This window comes from Myotis yumanensis, unplaced genomic scaffold (genome assembly GCF_028538775.1).
Source record: "Myotis yumanensis isolate MYYU_CA2020_CCGP unplaced genomic scaffold, mMyoYum1.0.hap1 SCAF_1, whole genome shotgun sequence".
Taxonomy (NCBI): domain Eukaryota; kingdom Metazoa; phylum Chordata; class Mammalia; order Chiroptera; family Vespertilionidae; genus Myotis; species Myotis yumanensis.
In genome coordinates this window covers 179148000-179163917 of record NW_027223752.1, presented here as the reverse complement: position 1 = coordinate 179163917, position 15918 = coordinate 179148000, and the positions used below count along the sequence as shown (strand labels likewise).

General features: G+C 37.5%; 1 protein-coding gene and 1 pseudogene across 2 annotated transcripts in view; one reads left to right on the top strand and one right to left on the bottom strand.

The window, feature by feature from the left end:
- LOC138999056 (insulin-like growth factor 2 mRNA-binding protein 1) overlaps positions 1–15320 on the bottom strand; it is a 92778-nt pseudogene extending 77458 nt beyond the window's left edge.
- The window catches only part of CCSER1 (coiled-coil serine rich protein 1), a 1176231-nt gene that overhangs the window by 1087901 nt on the left and 72412 nt on the right, over positions 1–15918 (top strand). The window lies entirely within an intron of this gene.

Here is a 15918-nt window from a genome sequence, read left to right as displayed (position 1 = left end):
CTCTGGGAGCCATGGGTAAATTGGCCATGTTTGGTTTTCCCAGGGCTGCTTCAGGACAACCTCACGTCTCTGAGGAGCCTTTTCTGTACTCTGCTGACTACCCCAGAGAAGCCGACCTGTCAGAGAGAGAGATGCTTTTTTACTGTGAATTATTAGCTCATTGTAAATCTATGCTTTAAGATGATAGCATGGCCTGTACTAAAGGACACGATCTGAGAAGTCATCCATTATTAAACCTACAGTAATGATGTTATTGAAGATGTTTATTGATTTACAACTATGAATCCTCAGGAGCACTTTCTCTCTGATCTTGGGCTTTTCCTGAATAATTTTCTGATTGAGGGAATAGAGGACAATCTTCATAGAGGTAGTGATCTTTGAACTCAGCCCTTTTATTTTATAAGATCATTTCAGAAGAGAGAAATTTATAGATTTGGGAAAGTGCATGGTGAGTTGAGGGAACAATAGGTAATTTGTTATGCTAGTGGTATTAGATGTGTGCAGTAGCATTTTAAGAAGTAATGCTAGATATATACATTTTCATTTCACATAGTGTAGATGTCATTTGCATGTTCCTTAAACGCTTTTGAGGAACAAACTCATAATGATTGAAAATCTCTGAAAACAAAATATTCATAAATATTGCCCCTGAGGAGCATAACATTGATCTGCAAGATAAGTTTTCCAAAGAAATAGACATAGCTTGCTTCCTTATGAATGAACTTGTTTTTTCAATACCAAAAATATCTATTTTTATAAAAGTGTTTGAACTAAAAAAGTAAATCTCAGAAATGTTGAAAGTTAGCAAGGTAAGCTATGAAATACAAACTATATGTTTTTTCTTTAGTGTATTGTTGATACATACACATATTAAGATTAGGAACTGGAGAAAACCATCATCCTGAAAGAATTAGCTCCGTTTTGGTCCAGATATTGTTTCTTTGATGTTTCTGGTTCTAATAACTGTATTGCCTCTGAAAAATTATTGTTTTACTTCTTGATCAAAATTTAATACAAAAAGAAAAAAATAAACCACCTCATTTTCAACTCTATTGCCAAGGTTTTGCGTTCTTTCATTGTGCTCTGCAAATGTCTGTCACTAAGTTCTTATACTCTGCTGGACATCTTGTTTCGGTGTTTTCACCATCATGCAATTAATACAATTTTTCTTTGTCTAATCTGAGTTCTCTCTGACCTTCCTTCCTATGTGATTTTCTGTTCCTGTATTAGTTCTCACACTATAATTATGTCCTCTTCATTTTGTTGAAAGAGTAACTTCCTAATTGAATGTTATACATGAATTTAAGGTGCAGGTTCTGGTATCTATAAAATATCTAACAGAAAGTTTATTTGACCCAAACAAATGCCCCCTACCTTCAAACAATGAAGGAAAGAAAGGGAAAGATAGAAGGAAAGTAACAAAGAAACAGAAAAAAGAAGAAGAAAAAGGAAAGTTTTCTTTCATTCCAAATCTAGATTTTGGAAGTTCTGAAAGCCACAACTGATGACCAGTATTCTTGCTAGACTGGTACTTGTCTTGGGTTTTAAATGGATAGCTTTCCAAGGATTCTGCCTAATCTTCCTGTATTTGTATTTTCTGATAAACAGACATATGTTGTTTCATAGCTCTTTCAGCAGACCTTTATCTCATTGATACTTGACAGATTAGCACTGACAAAGAAACATTGACATTTGTATGAATTATTGCTGTCAGAGCTGACTAAATACTATATATGTAATATCTGATCATTATATACATATATAAAACATCTGATTATTATGTATATACTAGAGGCCTGTTGCACGAAGAGATATGTGCAATAGGCCTTCCTTTCCCCTGGCTGTTGGCACCGGTTTGCCTCCGGTACCCAGGGCCCAGGCCTTTGCTCTGGCCAAGTTCTGGCTGAAGCCAGCCCCGGAAATGTCAGGCTTCGCTGTTCCGCTGGCCCCGGAAACACCAGGCTTTGCTCCACCGCTTGGAGCCTATGTATGCAAATTAACCGCCATCTTTGTTGGCAGTTGATTTGCATATCATGCTGATTAGCCCATGGGAGGCGTAGCGAAGGTGCAGTCAATTACCATGTTTGTCTATTATTAGATAGGATGTTGACAGAATACTATATTTGTGTGTGTTTATCTATAGTGGAAACTGTAACTTTTCAAGATATTAAAGTAAAGAGTAAAAAATATAATATATTTTATTAACCATTTATAGTCAAGGCAGTCATTTCAGCTATCTACATATATAAAAGGCTAATATGCTAAGTATTCCTCTGCTTGTCCGACCAGTTGCTATGATGCAGGGGTCAGATGCTCAATGCAGGAGCTGCCTTGACATGCACTGACCATTTACAGATAAATGGCAGCGTGGACCTGGTGCCAACAAAGCAACACTCGGCTTTCCCCAAGTGGGACACAGGCCCTGACACCACCCCGGAGTGACAGCCTGCCAAATCGCAGCCCGGACCCCATGGTGCAAAATGTGGCCCACAGCCTAGCCCAGCCCTGAAATGATTGCTATGGGCACCGGATAATGACATCACTTAGCAACGCCCGGCTTCCTCCTCCTTGCAGTTTCTTCAGCCCAAGAACACAACTTGCTTTATAGCCAGGTGGAAACATTTCACACTGTAACCAAATGTCTGTGAAGCATTTTCCAAATGTCTGTGAAGCGTTTTCACGTGCCTCATCTCACTTGATCCTCACAGAAGTCCTGGAGTAGGTAGATAGGAGACTTGGTGGAATCCTATTTTTTTTTTTTTCATTAGCTGGAAATGGAGATTTAGAAAGCTTAGAAACTTGACCTGACTGAAAAGAAGTAAGATACGGTGGACCTTGAAAATGACCTCAGGTTTTCTCAATGCACAAAATATAGTCAAACACTGGTGCAGTAAAATATTTTACCCTTTGTTCTCCCTGAGTGATCTACAGTAATAATCTGCTTCGTGTTGATATTTACTGCTGTGTTGCTGACAATTAACTGAAAGAGAAGTTGGGGTGCTTCACTGGGCTGGAAAAAGTTTAGCTAAATCAGAAAGCAGGTCTAATTAAGCAAGTTTATTCTATATCTATAAAAGGCTAAGTTGACTTGCACATGCATGATACATATAAAGCACTAGCTGGCCCTAACCAGTTTTGCTCAGTGGATAGAGTGTCAGCCTACAGACTGAAGGGTCCCAGGTTTGATTCTGGTCAAGGGCATATACTTTGGTTGCAGGCACTTCCCCAGTAGGAGGTGTGCAGGAGGCAGCTGATCAATGTTTCTCTCTCATCGATGTTTCTAACTCTCTATCCCTCTCCCTTCCTCTCTGTAAAAAAAATCAATAAAATATATATATTTTTTAAATATATTTTTTATTGATTAAGATATTACATATGTGTCCTTATCCCCACGTTACCTCCTACCCCTCCCCCCCGCTCATGCCCTCACCCCCCCATTGTCCGTGTCCATTGGTTAGACCTATATGCTTGCATGTAAATCCTTTGGTTGATCTTTCCCCCTTACCCCCACCCTCCCCTACCTTCCCTCCAAGGCCCGACAGTCCAATCCATGCCTCTCCGTCTCTGGATCAGTCCTTGTTCATCAGTTTATGTTGTTCATTATATTCCACAAATGAGTGAGATCATGTGGTATTTATCCTTCTCTGACTGGCTTATTTCACTTAGCATAATGCTCTCTAGTTCCATCCATGCTATGGCAAATGGTAAGAGTTCCTTTTTCTTCTTCCTCTTCTTAAAGAATACCTTTCAGCATTTCATATAATGCTGGTTTGGTAGTGATGAACTCCTTTAGCTTTTTCTTATCTGTGAAGCTCTTTATCTGACCTTCAATTCTGAATGATAGCTTTGCTGGATAAAGTAATCTTGATTGTAGGTTCTTGGCATTCATCACTTTGAATATTTCTTGCCACTCTCTTCTGGCCTGCATGGTTTCTGTTGAGAAATCAGCTGACAGTTGTATGGGTACTCCCTTGTAGGTAACTGACTTTTTTTCTCTTGCTGCTTTTAAGATTCTCTCTTTGTCTTTTGCTCTTGGCATTTTAATTATGATGTGTCTTGGTGTGGTCCTCTTTGGATTCCTTTTGTTTGGGGTTCTCTGCGCTTCCTGGACTTGTAAGTCTATTTCTTTCACCAGGTAGGGGAAGTTTTCTGTCATTATTTCTTCAAATAGGTTTTCAATATCTTGCCCTCTCTCTTCTTCTGGCACCCCTATAATTCTGATGTTGGTACGCTTGAAGTTGTCCCAGAGGCTCCTTACACTATCTTCATATTTTTGGATTCTTTTTTCTTTTTGCTTTTTCGGTTGGGTATTTTTTGTTTCTTTGTATTTCAAATCTTTGACTTGATTCTTGGGATCCTCTTGTCTGCTGTTGGATCTCTGTATATTATTCTTTATTTCAGTCAGTGTATGCTTAATTTCTAGTTGGTCTTTTTTCATATCCTCCAAGGTCTCACTAAATTTATCAGCGGTTTCCAGAAAATTCTTGAAAAACCTTATAAATGTGTTTTTGAACTCTATATTCAGTCATTTGCTTTCCTCCATTTCTGTCATTTGTGACCTGTTTCTTTGTCTCCATATTTTTTATGCTTCCCTGTGTTGGTAGAGTGGTTTTGTGTGCTAGGTGTCCTATAGGGCCCAGTGGCTCAGCCTCCCCAGTTACCTGAGGTGGACACTCTTGGTGCACCCCCTTGTGGGCTTTGTGCACAGTCTTGTTGTAGTTATGCCTTGATTGTTGTAGGTATCACTGAGAGGAATTGACCTCCAGGCCAATTGGCAGTGAGAATCAGCTGTGTCTGCAGTGGGAGAACTTCTGTGCTGAAGACACCCTTCTGGGGCAAGACTTGCTTCAGTGGGGCTTTGGTGCTCACTGAGTCTGCCCCCTGAGTGTGTCCCTTATGGATCTGAGGAGTTGTAATCTGGATGGTCCCACTCTGACCACTGGGTACACCGGCTCTTGGATCTAAGGAGATGCTAATTTAGCCTCTGCCTGAGGTTACCTAGCAGGAGCTAAGAAGAGATCTGCAGATTCCCCTTCCTTTTTGGGGGTTTGGAGGTGCCCAGATGAGGCCCAGCTGTGAAGCAATGCAAGCTGCTGTGGGGCCTTGGGCCTTCTCTTGGAAGTTCTGGGTCTGTCTGGCCCAGCTGCAATTTGTTAGGTAATTTTCAGGTTGCAAAGGGCCACGGCATTCATATGCAAAAGCCTCTGCCGCAGCCTGGGTGGGGCGGGGTCTTGGAATCAACAAGGCGGAACAAGCAGCTATGGCTGATCCTCAGCCCTGCCCTAAGGGGCCATGCGTCTCAGTGTCCTGGTAATTGCTGCAAGCACCTCTGAGGGAAAGCCGCCCTCAAGCTCTGAGTTCTGCCTGCTGCCAGACAGTCCAGTTTCTCCCTGTATGAGCCCTGGGTCCCCAGAAACTTCCCGGAACCGGAGTTCAGAGCAGTCGGGAGCTTGTGACTCCCTCCCGATTCAAAAAGAAAGCTGTGTCCTCAGGTATCAGCCCCTTTCCACGCATGCTGGAGCCTCTGTACCTCTGCACTTTACTTCCGCAGCTCCTCTGAGTCTCAGTGTGCTTTTCTCTTTCCTTCTAGCTGTAGAATTTCCACTCAGTCAGCCTTCCTGTAGTTCTGGATGATGTCCGTTTTGTCTTTTCGTTGTATATTTGAAGTTGTTGTGGGAGGCAGCAATTTCCGGTGTTTACCTATGCCGCCATCTTGGTTTCTCCCATATATTTTTAAAAATTAAAAAAATAAAGCACTCTCTGGTGCCAATCACTCTTGTGTTTCCACCTGTCATTGTCGATCATGAATTTGGTTGACACATCTATCATAGAGAAAGGGCAAATAGTGATATTAAAATATTTCTTCTAATTAATTTCCTTTCAATGTTCACAAATTTGTGACCTGGTCACTAGTATAGAGATAAAATACTTTTTAAGTTATTTTCTTAAATATTTTATTTGAAGAAAATTTAGCTAAATTCTAAGGGAATAAATTCCTACATTTATATAAAAGTAGATTTTAAATGAAAGTTTTAAATGTAGTAACATTTTCCTTTTTAAACATGATTAAATGAATTTATTAATTCAATTCTAAAATAGTATATGAGTTATAAAAATATTAAGAATAAAGGCTTCATTAGGGACTTTTAGGTAAGAAGTAACTAAAATAGGGATATCTATAATAATGTCAAAAATAAGTATAAAGAAAAACAAATTAACTTTAACACTCAAGACAGCTCTTTACATAAGTCTCATTCTATCTATTTATCATCTATCATCTATCTATCAATCTATCTATCTATTCTTTTGCAACAGAGTGAATTTTTGTGCCCCCCCCAAAATCCATATGTTCAAACCATAATCCCAAAATGTGGTATTTTGAGGTGGGGCCTTTGGGAGGGAATTAGTTCATAGGATGGAACCCTCATGAATGGGATTGGTGTCCTTATAAGAGGGCAGAGAGCTAGCTAGCTCTCTTTCTGCCATGTGAAGATACAAGGAGAAGTGAGCAGTTTCTAGCCCAGAAAAGAATACTTACAAAAAATCAATCAACCATAATGGCACCTTAATCTCAGACTTCCAGCCTCCACAACTGTGAGAAATAAACTTCTATTGTTATAAGCTACCCAGTCTGTGGTACTTTGTTATAGCAGCCCTAACTGATACCATCTTTTATCTGTCTAATGGGATAAACTAAATTTTAACTTTAGTTATAATCTATTTAAAGTCAATAGCATAACAATGCACCTTAATCTTCTTTTGGAATTTTGTGCTTTTAAGAATAAAAATGTCATTAACATTTACTTCCATAGATATACTATTAGCATACTGAGAAAGATGATGAGTCCATAAAAATCAAAAGTTTTAAATAGTCCTTTTAACGGGCAAAATATAATAGTTAAATTGTCTTGAAGATAGTGTGCCAGGTAGTAATATGTTCGTAAAATTTTCCAGTAGGGATAAAGCCTAAGCAACATTTTAAAACATCTGTATGATATATTCAGGAAAGCATGAATATAACACAAAGATAATACAATAGAGTCAAACTTTAGGTCATGAAAGATTTTATGTTAAACTACTGTGTAGGACTTTATCTCTCATTTGATGGGGAATTATACAAAAATATTAAACTGGACAGTGCTTTGAGAATAATTATAGTTTTAACAAGTATTTTTGGACAATTTCAAGAATGACTTATTGGGGCCAGGTAAGAGAGGTCTGAGTAAGACAAAAAATATAGTGTCATTTATTAAAAAAGAAATAAGAACTGAGGAGAAATGGGAGGGATTTATATTCACTAGCAGTTGGTGAATGATTTCTATAGTTTTCCCTTTTACTTTTTATAAGTTGTGGTAGAGATTGTTGCCATAATGAAATGAGTGATTAAATTTTTATTTATTATATTAATGATTGTGAAGTCCACTGAATCAGTTATATATCTTGGTTGATATAAGATTCATTCATATCATAACTTATTTATAATGCATACAATAATATGATGAGTCAGTAAAATATCTGAAATAGTTGTTTCAATACATCTTTTTTCTGGTACATATATTTTTTTCAGTCTTGTGAGTATTCTATTCAGTTATCCTACAGTTATCAACCCTGTTATTTTGGGTTATGAATAGAAATATATAGAAATTATATTTTCTCCCCCCAAGCCAGTGTGGCTCAGTGAATTGAGAGTTGTTCCATGCACCAAGAGGTCACCGGTTGGATTCCTAGTGAGGGCACATACCCGGGTTGCAGGCTTGATCCCCAGCAGGAGGCAGCTGATCAGTGATTCTCTCTCATCATTGATGTTTCTATCTCTTCCTCTCCTTTCTTCTCAGAAATCAATTAACACATTTAAAATAAAAAGAAATATTTTCTCCCAAAATATATTATCTAAATGTCATAATTAGTTTCACTAAGTGAAAATTTTAATGTTAAAGTAAAATATAAAATGTATCAATATTGGTCTATCCTAATCCACTCTTTTTTTTTATAGTTATTTTAAAAATAAAAATTGCTATGAATTCTAATTAGGGGGCATATATTTTCTTCTTTATTTAATTTTAATAAGTACTGAGTAAAATTAATTCAAAATGCCATAGACTTATGCATGATAAAGTTTTGAATAAAAGCATGAGAATTTAAATCCTGTTACACCTTAGCATAATTGCTAGTAAATTTGTATGACACCTTTATTTTAAAAACAGTGCATTAAGTTGTAACTTATACTACTTAGATAATGTGAGAGTCTCTCATCATTAGACAAAAACTAGCAGAGTTCCTGAAAAATCCCAAGTATAATTGGCAGCAGATAATAATTTGATTTTTCTTTGGAAGTCCAAAATGAAATGCTTGAGATGTTTTCTTAATGGTTCAGATCTGGGAATAAAGGAATAGATTACATGAAATAAGGACAGATTCACTGAACTATTTTTGAAATGTGCAATGCAGCCTGGTCACTGAGGGCAAGGATTTGTCTTTATTGTCTCTGTATCATCAGTCTAGTAGATCAGAAAAGCATAAAGTTAAACAAACACATTTTCAAGAACCTTATGGCATAAAATGTTATATTAAAACTGTTACCAAAATATCCAATATACTTTTTTGTGTGGCACACTAAAATTATGGTTTAATTATATTTTGTCTTAAAATGATTTTTTTTCATGATACACTGTGCTTTACTATGTGTGTTGCCCTTGTGTAAACATTCCCTACAGCAAACATGAACATGGAGGTTAAAGTTGGCAAACAAATTCCAACATTATATATTTAACTAAATTATATAAAAAGCTCATCTACTTTGGCTGTGAAGGTAGAGAATAAGAAGTTGCACAGACTTATCTATGTCCCTCTCCAACCTGACCATCCTTACTGCTATTCCTCTTTCTATACTTAAAATCAAACTTGATCTCCTCATGGATGGTCTTAGTGACAGTATTAATATACTAATAAAATTGGCTGGATGGAGGAAATGGGGAACAATGGGGGACCTCTGTAATGATCTCAACAAGAAAGATTAAAAAAATCCACAAGCTCTGTAGTTAAAAGATTGGGTTCAAATCCCAGATTCCCACTTACTCATTAATGATCCTTGTCAGGTTTCTTAACTGATTTTTAGCATTGGGTTTCTTCTGTGAGTTATGATTTAAGTAAGAATACTTTTGTCATGTTGTGCTTTTGAAAACTAAATTAAATAATAAAAGTTTTGGAACACTGCCTGAATTAGATGCTAAGTTTATGTGCTAATAATAATATGCCTTACTGTACTCCTAATATTTTTTAGTTTATATTTTAAAAACTGCTGTAAGATATCCACAAATTTATTATTAGGGAAGAGAAATAAATATCTAATGATGGCAAAGACTGAAAATAATTGTATGAAGTTTAATGAAACAAAAATTCTTGTGCTGAAGCAGAAATTGTTTTCTCTATAATGTTTAGCACTTTGTATAAAATAGCTAAATCTGTTTCTTCTGATTCTGACCATATTACCAACTACGGCTTACAAAAGTTTTGAAGGATGGCTGTAATGAATGATTTTTTTACAAGGGCGGGGTGGGGGAGGTTCCATAGTCAATAATCAACATTAACCTTTAGGATAACATGTACATTAAAATTGAAATGCGTATAGGATAGATTTTCCTCAGTTTGTCTTTGTTTAAAAAAATAAAAACAGTTATATAGGATTCTTTTTTACATCAACATTTTTAAAATTCTTAATGAAAGGACCAGATATTTAATAATTTATAATGTATTTGTTGTTGGAAAACTATAATTTTCCTTTAATCTCTGGAATTGCCTTTCCCCCACAATTCCACTCCCCACTCTGGTGTGTGAAAGAGGGTATTTAAGTATCCAGCATTACAGTGTACAGTGTGGATTACTGCAATTAACTGTACATCTCCAAGCAACATATAGCTATTATACAAAAACAATTATGAGCAAATACAGCAGTTGAGAGGAATATGCAAATGGAAAATCCACTCAAGGTCAGAGTGAGAAAAACAAAATGACATCCTTTGTTGGTTTCAAAATGAGTAATTCATTTCTATTGCACAGTAAAGTTAAAATAAGAGCTAGCCGAAACCGGTTTGGCTCAGTGGCTAGAGCGTCGGCCTGCGGACTGAAGGGTCCCAGGTTCGATTCCGGTCAAGGGCATGTGCCTTGGCTGCGCGCACATCCCCAGTGGGAGATGTGCAGGAGGCAGCTGATCGATGTTTCTCTCTCATCGATGTTTCTAACTCTCTGTCTCTCTCCCTTCCTCTCTGTAAAAAATCAATAAAATATATTTAAAAAAAAATAAGAGTTAAAGAAAATCAGTAAGATAAAATTTAGATACTTTACCCCCCCTTCTCTCTACTTTAGCTGGAAAATATTTCAGTGAATTTTGCCACTACAGAGAAAAGGGAGACTTATTTACACTGTATATTTCCCCCCCCCTGGATAACTACACTTCTATTTCCTAACATTCTCCCTGACCCCCCTTGTATGTAATCTAATGAAAGAAAATGGTATGTCAGTGATAGAATATTACTCTAGAAATTTTCCATGGTCTTTGTGCTTTTCATACTTTTATTAATGCTTGGGTGACCTTGAGGAAGTGTTTTTTCTAAACTTCTCTTTCTACATTTTAAAAAAAGTGTAATATATATTCATTTTTTTCTGGAGGATAAAAAGTTTGTTAATTGGTCAGTAGATATATTTAGGTAGGTAAACCTTATAGTCATCGTATTTTTTTTAATCTTTCTCTTTTGTGGGGGCTTCAGGTACAGAGGGATCACCTAATGATATTCTTCAGTTTATGGCACCCTGTCCTCATACCTCACCCTTTTTCTTATGTATTTTCCCTACTCCCTTCTTTTCCTTTTATGCACTTTTTAAATGTGGACTTGTATGACCTTGTTTCATATGCAATATATCCCATGGTGCATGCTTAATTTACATAGCTATAACTCTGTTTCTTTTTTCAATCAATCTTATGTTTAAAATACCTATGGATTCTAATTCAATGCTTCTAAATACTGCATAGGATTTTATTGTTCAAATTCATTAGAGTTTACTTATTTATTATGCTAATGTTGCCTCCAGTTACCTTAGATTGCCTCTAAGTCTCTGTAACTGCAAACAATGTTGCAATAAAGCTTTCTACTTTATGTACCTTTCCGTACATGTGCAGGAATTTTTCAAAAGCTTAAAATCATGACTGGACTGGCTGGGTCAAATGAAATGTTTAATATAATTTATTTAATCTGATCTAATCTGATTAAATTGTGTGTGTATATTGTATATAGAGATGTTTGTATTCCACAAATTTTGGGAATTACTATTTTTGTTGATTGTATTGTGTATTTACTATATTTTAAGTTTCCAGATATATGAAGCTTTTATTTAATTAGTAAATTTTATGTATAGAGCAATTTTAGGTTCACAGTAAGATTGAGTAGAAAATAATAAGATTTTCTGTATACTACCTCTCCCCACACACATACAGGCTCCCTTAACAACAACATCCCTTGCCACAGTTCTACATTTATTACATTTGATGAACCATTATTTGATAACGTCATTACCACCCCAAGTTCATAGTTTTACATTAGGGTTCACTCCTAATGTAAATTCCAAGGGTTTTTAAAAAAATGTATAATGATATATATCCATCATTTTAGTACTATACAAAATAGTTTCACTGCCTTAAAAGTCTACTGTGCTGTGTCTATTCATGCCTCCCTCATCCCTCCTGTTGGGCAGCTATTGATCTTTTCATTGTCTCCATAGTTTTGCTTTTCCTAGGTGTCCTATAATTGGAACAATACAGTATGTACCCTTTCAGATTGGCTAATTTAACTTAGTAATATGCATTTAACTTTCCACCATGTCTTTACACGGTAGCTCAGGGCTTGGTAGCTCATTTATTTTTAGTCCTGGATAATATTTCATTGTCTGGATGTACCAGTTTGTTTATCCATTCACCTATTGAAGGTCATTTTGATTGCTTCCAAGTTTGGGCAGGTATGAATAAAACTGCTATTGGACATAAATTTTCAGTTCATTTGGGTAAATACCAAGGAATGTGATTCCTGGGTTGAATGGTTTAAATATGTTTAGTTTTGCAAGAAACTGCCAAATTGTCTTTCAAGTGACTGTACCATTTTGCATTCCCCATAGCATTGAATGAGTGTTCTCATTGTTCCATATCCTTGCCCAGTATTTGGTATGTCAGTGTTTTGGAATTTTGCCATTTTAGTAGATATGTAGTGGTATCTCATTGTTGTTTTAATTTGCATTTCCTTAACAATATACATTGTTGGACACATATTCAAATGCTTACTAGCCTCTGTATATCTGCTTTGGTGAGACATCTTTTCAAGTCTTTTGCCCATATTTGTTGGGTTTTAAGATGTTTTTGCATAGAGGATGGGGCAAATGTAGGTTTACAGTTTTGAGTATGCAAAACACACAGTTTATTCTTTTATTATTATTTATTAATTATTGAATTACTTTCCATCTGAACAACTTTAAACCTACTTTTACCCTACCCTATATTTTGGATAACAGTCATAACAGATGTGTCTTTTGCTAATACTTTCTCCCAATCTGTGGCTTGTCTTCTGAATCTCTTGGTGTGGAGTCTTTTAATCTATTTTTTCCCTAATTTTATTTATTATAACCTAGAACTAGTGAGTGATATGTCCCTTTTAAAATTGAATGGAGCTCCATTTTTTAGCCGCATCCATGGTCATCCTTTGTGAATGTTTTATGAATGCTGCAAAATATGTATTGCTTTGAATAGGACATGTAAAGATCAACATAATGTGCTGTTTAATAGCTTAGGCTCTAGAATTTTGAATAACTGATTTTGAAACCCTGTTTAGCCACTTCTTTCTGAGCAACCTTGAGAAAATTATTTAAACACTCTATTCTTCGTTTTTCCATATGAAAAATTGAGTGTGTCCCAAAAGAACACACTCCATAGATTTAGACTGATGATTAAATGAATTAATTAGGTTAGGTACTTACACAGTACCTGGTAATGTATTAAATTATCTCATGATTAATATTTATGAAGTTGGAATTGAATTGTATACTCACAAAGGGTAAATTTTATGACATTTAATTTGTATTTCAATAAAGATAAATAAAGATGTTAAAAATGGTAACTGCTATAAAGGCAAAGTAGAATTGGTGGGTATTGAGAGTTTGTGTTAATCTTACTAAAATATTGACTGAAATTTCTAAAACACTTTTTTTTATATTTTATTGTTTTTTTACAGAGAGGAAGGGAGAGGGATAGAGAGTTAGAAACATCGATGAGAGAGAAACATTGATCAGCTGCCTCCTGCACACTCCCCACTGGGAATTTGCCTGCAACCAAGGTACATGCCCTTGACCAGAATTGAACCTGGGACCTTTCAGTCCGCAGGCCGACGCTCTATCCACTGAGCCAAACTAGTTAGTGCTCTAAAACATTTTTAAAAATTTGATAATAATATAACATATATTATAAACATGAATTGAGTATTTCCATATGCCAACTTATTAACTCATTTAATCTTACCACAGTCATAAGAAGCACCTACCATTAGTATCACCTCTTTAATGATAATGAAATAAAAAAAGAGGTTAATCAATTCAGTAATCACACAGCCGTTAATTAAACCAATATATTGATCCAGGCTATCAGGCTTAAAAGAGCCTACTTTCAACCAAATGTTCCTAACTGCCACTGTCCATCCTGTGTGTGCAGCTACAATGGACTTCATGAGAGGAAGGTGAGGTGGAAGAGTATAATTTTTACATATAAATTCATTTCAATGATGTAATAGTAATGACTAACATGTTATACTAAATGTATTACATACAAAATTAGAATAGATGACTAATTTTTATGGTGCTAGCTAAAATATCAAAAGTACAGATAAAATTGTGATAATTAAGAGATGCTGAAACAACAACTAAATACTAAAAACCGCCCTGACCGGTTTGGCTCAGTGAATAGAGTGCGGCCTGCAGACTCAAGGGTCCCGGGTTAGATTCCAGTCAAGGGCATGTACCTTGGTTGCTGATTGATGTTTCTCACTCTCTATCCCTCTCCCTTCCTCTCTGTAAAAAATCAGTAAAGTATATTTTCATAAATAAATAAATAAATAAATACTAAAAACTTGTAGTGAAAATTTTATGTTCTTTAAAAATAAATGTATTAGATTCCACCTATGAGTAAGATCATGTGATACTTGTCTTTCTCTGACTGGTTTATTTCCCTTAGCATAAATCCAATGAACAAAATAAACTGCTGAACAAAATAGAACTAGAGACTTAGAAGCATGGAACAGACTGTCGTATTTCAGAGGGAAGGTGGGGGTGGGTGGAAAGAGATCAACCAAAGAACTTGTAAGCATATATGCATAACCCATGGACACAGACAACAGTGTGGTGAAGGCCTGGGTCGGGGGAGGAGTGGACTAGAAGGGGTCAATGGGGGGAAAGAGGGGACATATGTAATACTTTTAAAAATAAAGATTAAAATAAAAATAAATGTATGCCCATGATAAGCTCTAAACTGCTACTACCTCTCTCATCATATTAGAATGGAGTAAGTTTTATATGCATTAGAGACTGCTTACTCACTGCTTTGTAGTACTTCTTACCTACTCATCATCTGTAGACCCTTTACTGTTATTTGACTGTGACAGTGGAATCATATGGCTGTTATAATTCTTACTAGGGGCCCAGTGCGTGCATCTTGAAATGAACTGTGGGCCACAAGGCTGTGGTGGGCACAGAGGCGGGTCTTGGCCCATCCTCCGCACCCCCGGTCCCCTGTGTGCCGGCAGCCCCGCTACTGCTCCCAGGCTCCCATGTGCTGATGGTGCCAGCCCCACTCGCACATGCTGACGGCGCAGAGCGATTGGGGCCGGCACCAGCAGCAGGTGCAAGCTGTGGCTGCTGCCGCCCTGATCGCGCCTCAGGAGCGGGAGAAGGTGGAGAAGCCCTGAGTGGTGATCAGGGCTGGCAGCTGCTGCTCAAACCCACTGACAGTGCTGAGCAATCGGGGCTGGTGCCAGGCGCCAGCAGCAGGTGCAAGAAGCAGCTCTGGTGCCAGCAGCTGGTGCGAGTGGGGCCAGTGCTGGCAGCAGGTGTGAGCGCTGGGTAGGACTGTGGCACGTGGGAGCAAAGAATTTTCAGTAACAACCAGAGGCTCACCCAGGTAACAGCGACCGGCATCCCGCCTTGGTCTGGCACTCCCGCTCATCTGCTCCTCCATCCCGCTGCGACCAATGTCCGCCATGCTCCACACTCTGCCGCCTGCTGCCAGTGCCCACCATGTTTCGCTTGTACCCTCTGGTGGTCAGCGCACGTTATAGTGACCAGTTGTTTGGTTGTTTAGTTGTTCCACAGTTTGGTCTACTTGCATATTAGGGTTTTATATATATAGATACCCAAAACAGTAGCTTTTGTAAGCATTACACAGGACATGAGGGCAGATTTCTTACATAATAAAAGCCTAATATGCAAATTGTTCGACCGGGAGTTCGACCGCTTGCTATGATGTCTGCTGACCACCAGGGGGCAGCGCAGAACATGGCGGGCGTCGGTGATGCAGCACTGGCAGCAGGCAGCAATGGAGGCACTGCCTGCCCCGATGGGCCCCAATGAGAGCAGGACCGCAGTGGCACGGTGGAGCAGGTGAGCGGGTGGCGCCAGGCTATGGTGATGTGCCAAGCAAGGCTTCGGGGCTGTGAGCTGGGGCCCTATCCCTGCAGGCCACCCCAAGGGACCCCACCTGTGCACGAATTCATGCACAGGGCCTCTACTATAACATATTAAGAGTAATAGAGTCTGTTTATTAGTCTCTGAAAGACTGCATAATTTAAATGAATTCATTCCACCACTATTCTATCTTAGAAGAAAAGATTACCTAAA